The sequence below is a fragment of the Polistes fuscatus genome, unplaced genomic scaffold (assembly GCF_010416935.1).
Source record: "Polistes fuscatus isolate 324 unplaced genomic scaffold, CU_Pfus_HIC Scaffold12, whole genome shotgun sequence".
Classification (NCBI taxonomy): Eukaryota; Metazoa; Arthropoda; class Insecta; order Hymenoptera; family Vespidae; genus Polistes; species Polistes fuscatus.
In genome coordinates, this window is record NW_025113020.1 from 2,600,578 (window position 1) to 2,607,913 (window position 7,336).

General features: G+C 32.0%; 1 long non-coding RNA gene across 1 annotated transcript; it reads right to left on the minus strand.

Annotated features, from left to right (window-relative positions):
- Window positions 1-170: 170 nt before the first annotated feature.
- LOC122513621 lies at window positions 171-4,277 on the minus strand. The gene is made up of 2 exons (XR_006302804.1): window positions 2,113-4,277; window positions 171-1,860 (listed from the first exon to the last, which is right to left on the minus strand). It is a non-coding gene; the product is annotated as an uncharacterized LOC122513621 (long non-coding RNA).
- Between the last annotated feature and the right edge of the window lie 3,059 nt (window positions 4,278-7,336).

The window sequence follows — 7,336 nt, forward strand, 5'->3', positions numbered from 1 at the left end:
TGTTTCCCAAATAAAAACACACAACGTATTTATGATTTATATGTAAGGAGGGATGAATTAGGTGGTCCTAATATGAAATTTTTAGTTTATACAGTCAAAACAGATCACATCAAAAATAAAAAATTATTAAGATATTAAAGGATTGTAAGAAAAATTTTGTTCTGAAGATAACAATTTAATAAATTTATTTAACTTTACAAAACCATGAAATCGTTAAGATAATAATGTAACTTTTGAATTGTTTCTCGTACAAATTTATAACAGATAATAAGATTTGTTTATTCTATTTATTTCTTGTAGGCGAGTAATTATTATACTTGCACCCCTTCTTGGAGGGGAATATGTGTTATAGTATTTTTTCTAGGTAAATCTGTTCTTAAGATATTAAGATATTAAGATATCTTATTATCTTATTATATTTACAAATTTGTACAAATTTGTAAAAGCGATAAAGTTTGATTAGTGAGTCGTCAAGCATACGTTTAACCGTTAAGATATTAGTTGAACATTTTTATGTTTATTCTCGTTAACTTTATAGTTAGTTAGTCTACTCGTTAATTAGATACAGGATAGACGTATTTCCTATCTCTCGTAAATTGTTTATACATTCAGTTCTTATAATCTACATTAACAATCTCTTGTATTAGTTTGATGTATTAGAAATGTCGGATTTTCTTGACATGTGAACATTTATTTCTCTGTCTTCGTTTTTCTTTTCTTTTTGGCATAATTTCGTTCATAGTCGTATTCTTCATTGTCAGAGTCGCATTTTAACAAAGAAAATTTTCTCAAAAGTATTCAATTTTGTTATTTTTGTTAAATTTTATAACCACATGAATTCAATCTCGATATTCGTGTAATATTTTTATATACAAATAAACTTGATAATAACGCTTTAAAAGAGATGCACGCAATATACAGGGTGATTCACTAACTTTCTTACCAGCAAGATAGCTCCGAAAGTATGATAGCTACGAAAATATGATAGTAGCAGAAAAATTTATAGAACGAAAGTTGCATGAAAAATTTCGTCAAAAATTTTGACGCCAATTTTTGTTTTGCTAGGTTCAGTCGCTTCTGAGGTTTAAACCTCAAGTTTGTTTTTTTAAATGGAATGTTATGTTTTGGTACATATTTTCTGATAGCGGCTGTCGTGACGAATTCAACGACTTGATCGTCGAATTACTAAGCAATATAATCTAATAATTAATACATAAACGACTATATAAACCGGTTAAATTACAGCGAAATGTATTGTTCTTGAGACAAAGTAATAAATTGAACAGAAACTAATCAGACTATCAAAATATAGATCGGAAGAGTTTACAATATAATATACAGTGCTAATATACAGTGCTATAATATACAATATACAGTGCTATAATATATAATATGCAGTGCTGAACCAGACACTAAGACAGTCGTTAGAAAAGTGTCCTTCTTTTATCGTCTAGGGAAACGGATTCCTTTCGGCGTAAAATTTCGACGTTTAGTTGCCGATATGCTCTTTTTTCGAACCGACAAATAGCGAGTTATCATTTCCTAGTTCTATTGGAATAGTCTCTCATAAGTGTCGATTATGGAAATCAGTGTTATCAAAAAGCTAAGATAACAACATTACCCAAAACTACAGAAGTAAAAATCGGTTAAATTTGTATAACAATTCTACTGTTTTGTACAATGATGTCGGGGAGTCCTTCCTAACAGGTTTTCATGTCACGTTTCCTGCCCTTCTTTGGACTTTGACGTCATTGGAGAAAGATTTTTATTCTTAACTGTAATAATGTTTCTTGTATCGCAGAGTCCGTGGTTCTTGCTTACTGCCCGGTTCCAGATGCGTCGTCTGGTCGAGTTGGTTTCCTGAAATTTTACAATATTATTTAGAAGGGAAGGTGTGATGCAAAAAGGTTTAACAAATAATATCGGGGTCTAATTAATTAAGTAATAAAAGATAAAAGATTTTAGCTCGACTTTAACAGTTACGAGATTAAAAATGAATTTGATCAACCCTTAACAAACTGAAATTGACTCTGTGAAAAAATTCAGATTTTAGGCATTTGATATAACTTAACATTAGTTATTAATTGGTGTACGATTGACAGATTTTCTTACCTTTTTGATATTTTGTCGGGACGACGAACATGTTTCGTACAAATTTCTTCACTTGGCGCTGCAGCATTTCTTCGAAATACTTCGGATTACTTCGGATTACTTCGGATTACTTCGGATTACTTTGCTTGGCGCCTGCCGTTCTTGAGGTTATCGGGAGATTATAAATTGTCAAGTTTTACTAATCTCATCGTTAGTTTTAATGAGTTTTCAATTCTGTCCCCATATTTTCATGAAATTTCGAAGATATACATATGTAAATAAATGTAAAATTTGTTTGTTTTATATATCACTATTTGATAAAAATGATAACATTTGTCTGAATCTGTTACAGGACATCGTTATGCGAAATATTGAAGTTTCTATCAATGGATTCGTTGATCAACAATCATCCATCCTTGGTTTTTTTTTACAATTCCCATAAGGATAACAAACTCAAATCATTTTCTAAGTTCGACTGCCGTAACGTCAACGAATTTGGCACTTTTATTTATCTAGTTTCCTTCTATTGTAATTTAGTACTCTATTGTTAATTTTGATTGTAGTACTTGTTCGTTTCGCTGCTAATATATTCAAATAAATCGTTCCAAAATAATTCTATGATATCCTCGACGCTCTGTGTATCTTCGGAAAATACGTTTGGACCAGGAGATATGTCAAATTCGTTATTGGTCCTCAGTAAATCAAAGTCTAACCACGGTACACCAATGTGCCGTCGCCGGCCGGCGTAGTGTTAACTTTGTTTAGTGGATGTTGCAGTGGAAATTATGCGACGAGAAAAACTTATTTAGGATGAAAGAAATAGTTTCTTTAGATAGAAACGCATGTATTTTCTTAGTAAGTTTGTTTGCTAGTTTTATGACCTCCAGGAATGTATTATTATTATTTCCTTGCATCTTCGAATACGATTCTCAAGACCCGAATGGTCTCAAACAATATGATGATCGATTTATTCCTTTCGTTACGTTTTATACGTAACAATAGTCCCGATTTTTGATGTTGTCAACTTGAGAATGACAATTGCTTTTTTTCTCCTCCGACAATTGTGCTGGACATCGAGTAAAATCCATTTTCCCGTATCATATAAAAGTGATTATTGAGGACTAATAATATTGGTCAAGTTAGATAATTTAATCTCATCCAATCTACGATGTTCTAGATTTTGTCAACTTGATTTTTTAAAGCGTTAGCATTTGATTTTCAAAAAGCGACTCCACTCATTAGAAATAGGATTTATACAGTCCGAAACAATTATAATCGAGCATGATTTACAGAGTTATCTTACAGTTCTTCAAATATTTTATTATAATGTCATAGATACGCATTAACAAATAATTCACAAAAGGTGTATACAATAGTGTTATAAAAAAAGGATTCAACTCATAAATTCCCTCGATTTAATAGAAACGATTATAATAATAAACGCATTGCAGAGTGATTTGGAAGCTTTGTAAATTGATAATTATATTGTAATAGACACGTCTTCACGGAAAATTCACAAAAATAGTTTACAATAGCGTTTTAAAGAACAGGATTTCATTTATCATTGCGACTGATTAAACCGAAACGATTATAATCAGGCATACTTCAAAAAGTCTTTAAAAAACACTATAAATAATTCATTATACTATCATAGATAAAGGTAGCGGGTAGGTACTCCTACACGATCCCGGTGGAGGATAGACCTACTTCAGGGATGCGACCCTGCCTACGCAAGCCTTGGATTATCTCCCAAGACCATACGGGGGAATCCATTGTCCCATCCAGTATCCTTGTCTAAGCCTATAAATTTCCCTAACACACCATCCTTACACCATCTTCCAACACATCTTTAGCAAGCGAGGAAGATTAAGGCTAAAAACCCGGAGAAATTATTCAATTTTTTTTTTACGTGTATACAAATCATTCAGACGGAGGAACTACAATTGCGTTATAAAAGAAGGAATTTACTTGTAAAATCGATCGATTCAATCGAAACGATTATTAAACTAGATGCATTGCAGGATAAAGTAGATGCATTGAAAATTATGGAATTTATTGTAATATACACGCCTTCACAAAAGATTAACAAAAATGATTTACAGTGGCAGTATCATAAAAGGATTCAACTTATCATTTAGACAGATTCAATCGAAACTATTACAATCGGGCACAGTTTAGAAAATGGATTTGAAAATGTCTATAAACAATACATTATACAATCATAGATACGTCTATGCAAATAATTTAAACGGGGGGACTACAATTGCGTAATAAAAAAAGGATTTCAGTTGTAAAATCGATCGATTCAATCGAAACGATTATTAAACTAGATGCATTGCAGGATAAAGTAGATGCATTGAAAATTATGGAATTTATTGTAATATACACGCCTTCACAAAAGATTAACAAAAATGATTTACAGTGGCAGTATCATAAAATGATTGTACTTATCATTCAGACCGATTGAATCGAAACTATTACAATCGGGCACAGTTTAGAAAATGGATTTGAAAATGTCTATAAACAATTCATTATACTATCATAGATACGTCTATGCAAATAATTTAAACGGGGGGACTACAATTGCGTAATAAAAAAAGGATTTCAGTTGTAAAATCGATCGATTCAATCGAAACGATTATTAAACTAGATGCATTGCAGGATAAAGTAGATGCATTGAAAATTATGGAATTTATTGTAATATACACGCCTTCACAAAAGATTAACAGAAATGATTTACAGTGGCAGTATCATAAAAGGATTCAACTTATCATTTAGACCGATTGAATCGAAACGGTTATAATGGGGCATAGTTTAGAAAATGATTGAAAGGGTTTATAAGCCATTCAATTTACCATTACAAATACGCCTTAACAAATAATTTACAAGGGGGGGGGCACGTTGTGTAATGTGCGCGCACGTTTGTATTGTAGACCGTGTCAGAAAAATGTTTCTTTTCAAGCAAAAAATTATAAAAATAAGCAGCAGTCGCACAATGTTTAAAGCACAGCTTACAAAGCTATATAAATATTGCAAGTAATAAAACAAACGGAAAAATTAGGCAAAGAAAAAAGAGAATGGGAGGGAAAAAGAAAATTAGCATCTCGATAAGACAATGCACACACGTTTCTCCCACTGTTCGACAAATATTTATATTAATAAATTATTAGTTTTTTTTTTCCAATTTCTTCTTCCCCTTTTTCATATTTAAACTTGAAACCAAAATGGCGTGGATGAATTTACAGAAGTTTCGTTAATTGTCTCAATTAGACCAGCCATTTTCTCACGGTATTTGAATTCAAACATTTATTATGAATAATGGAAAAGTAGAATGACAAAAGGAGAATCTATCCTGATAAAAAAATAAGATTTTGATAACTATTTTTATAAATTAATGGATATTCGTCTCAGATCTATAGATACTAACTAATATATATCCGTATATATATATTTTTCGTCGAAAAGTTAGAACGTTGACAAAACAAATGTATATATATGTATACGAAAAATCAAACTATATAAAAGAGAACAACAAGAACCACCCATCCAACAACCACTCACTCCCCAGGTTTCTCGTGCACCACCGATCGTCGGTGACGTCATTAGCACCTAATCTATCTAATGAAATAAAATATAATTAATCGAGAAACGAGCGAGCATTTTCCAACTACCCCGGAATCGTCTACCCCGAATAGCACTATAAAAAAAGGATTATACTTGAAAATTCGATCGATTCGAAAAACAGAGCCACATGTATGGTTGAAGCATGCAAGTATCAGGGTTTCGACCCATCTGCCATGGTGAGAAAGTTACACGTGCTTTGGAGGATTAGTAGGAAAAACCCGGAGAAATTATTCAATTTTTTCTTTACGTGTATACAAATCATTCAGACGGGGGAACTACATTTGCGTTATAAAAGAAGGAAATTAATTGTAAATTTGATCGAATCATTCGAAACGATTATTAAACTAGATGCATTGCAGAATGATTTGGAAGCTTTGTAAATTATTCATTATATTGTAATAGACACGCCTTAACAAAAGATTAACAAAAATGATTTACAGTGGCAGTATCATAAAAGGATTCAACTTATAATTTAGACCGATTCAATCAAAACGGATAAAATCGGGCACAGTTGAGGAAATGGTTTTGAAAATGTTTATAAACAATTCAATATACATTACAATTGCGTAATAAAAAAAGGATTTCACTATTAAAATCGATCGATTCAATCGAAACGATTATTAAACTAGATGATTTGCAGGATGAGGTAGATGCTTCGAAAATTATGCAATTTATTGTAATAGACACGCCTTCACAGAAGATTAACAAAAATGATTTACAGTGGTAGTAGTAGTATCATAAAAGGATTCAACTTATCATTTAGACGGATTCAATCGAAACGATTAGAATTGGGCACAGTTTAGAAAATGGTTTTGAAAATGTTTATAAATAATTCAAACGGGGGGACTACAATTTTTGCAGTTACTTTTGAGGTTTTTGATGCTATATTCATTTTAGTACGCCAAAGAAGTATATTTTCTGACATGCGTACATAAGTACAAACACCAGTTTTTTTTTTAGAAAGAGAGAAATATTTTAATATTAAAATTCGTGGATGTAAGAAAAAAAGAGAAAGAGTGAGAGAGTGAGGAAAGGAATTAAATATATGTTGTTTTCGTATTCGTATTTCAATGTGAAAAGGAAAGTCAAGGAAAGGAAAAATTAAAGAGGTTATTATCGAATTTATTATTTGTTCGATCTCGTTCGTGTCGGTCAGCCGGTGGGAATCATTTATAGTGAAGATGCTAACCGATGACGTCACGCGAGTGCTTCGAGCGAGGTCGAAATGGTAGTCTTTTTCTCGACGAAAAAATCGTAAAAGAAAAAAAGAGAGAAAAAATCGAAAAACTAAAAAGAAAAGTAGAGAGAGAACGGGGTATGGCGCGGGGTTGGGGGGGGGAATTTTTATACGTCGTATAAATGTTGGAATCATATACGTTGGAAATTGCAAATTTGTAATATTTGCCGTCACTGGCATATTTTACGATATTCTTTTTCTTGATTTTCTCCGGTTATATTCCCGCGTTCTAAGTTTGGTTAGTGGGTGGGGGGTTGTTATATAAGTGACAGCCAGGCAAAGTTCATTACGGAAGAAGTTACTCAGCGGTTTCCTTTGAAAAATGGTAGAAGACCATTGGCACGAGTTTAAAAGATGATCATAGTTAGAAACCGTTCGAAAAAA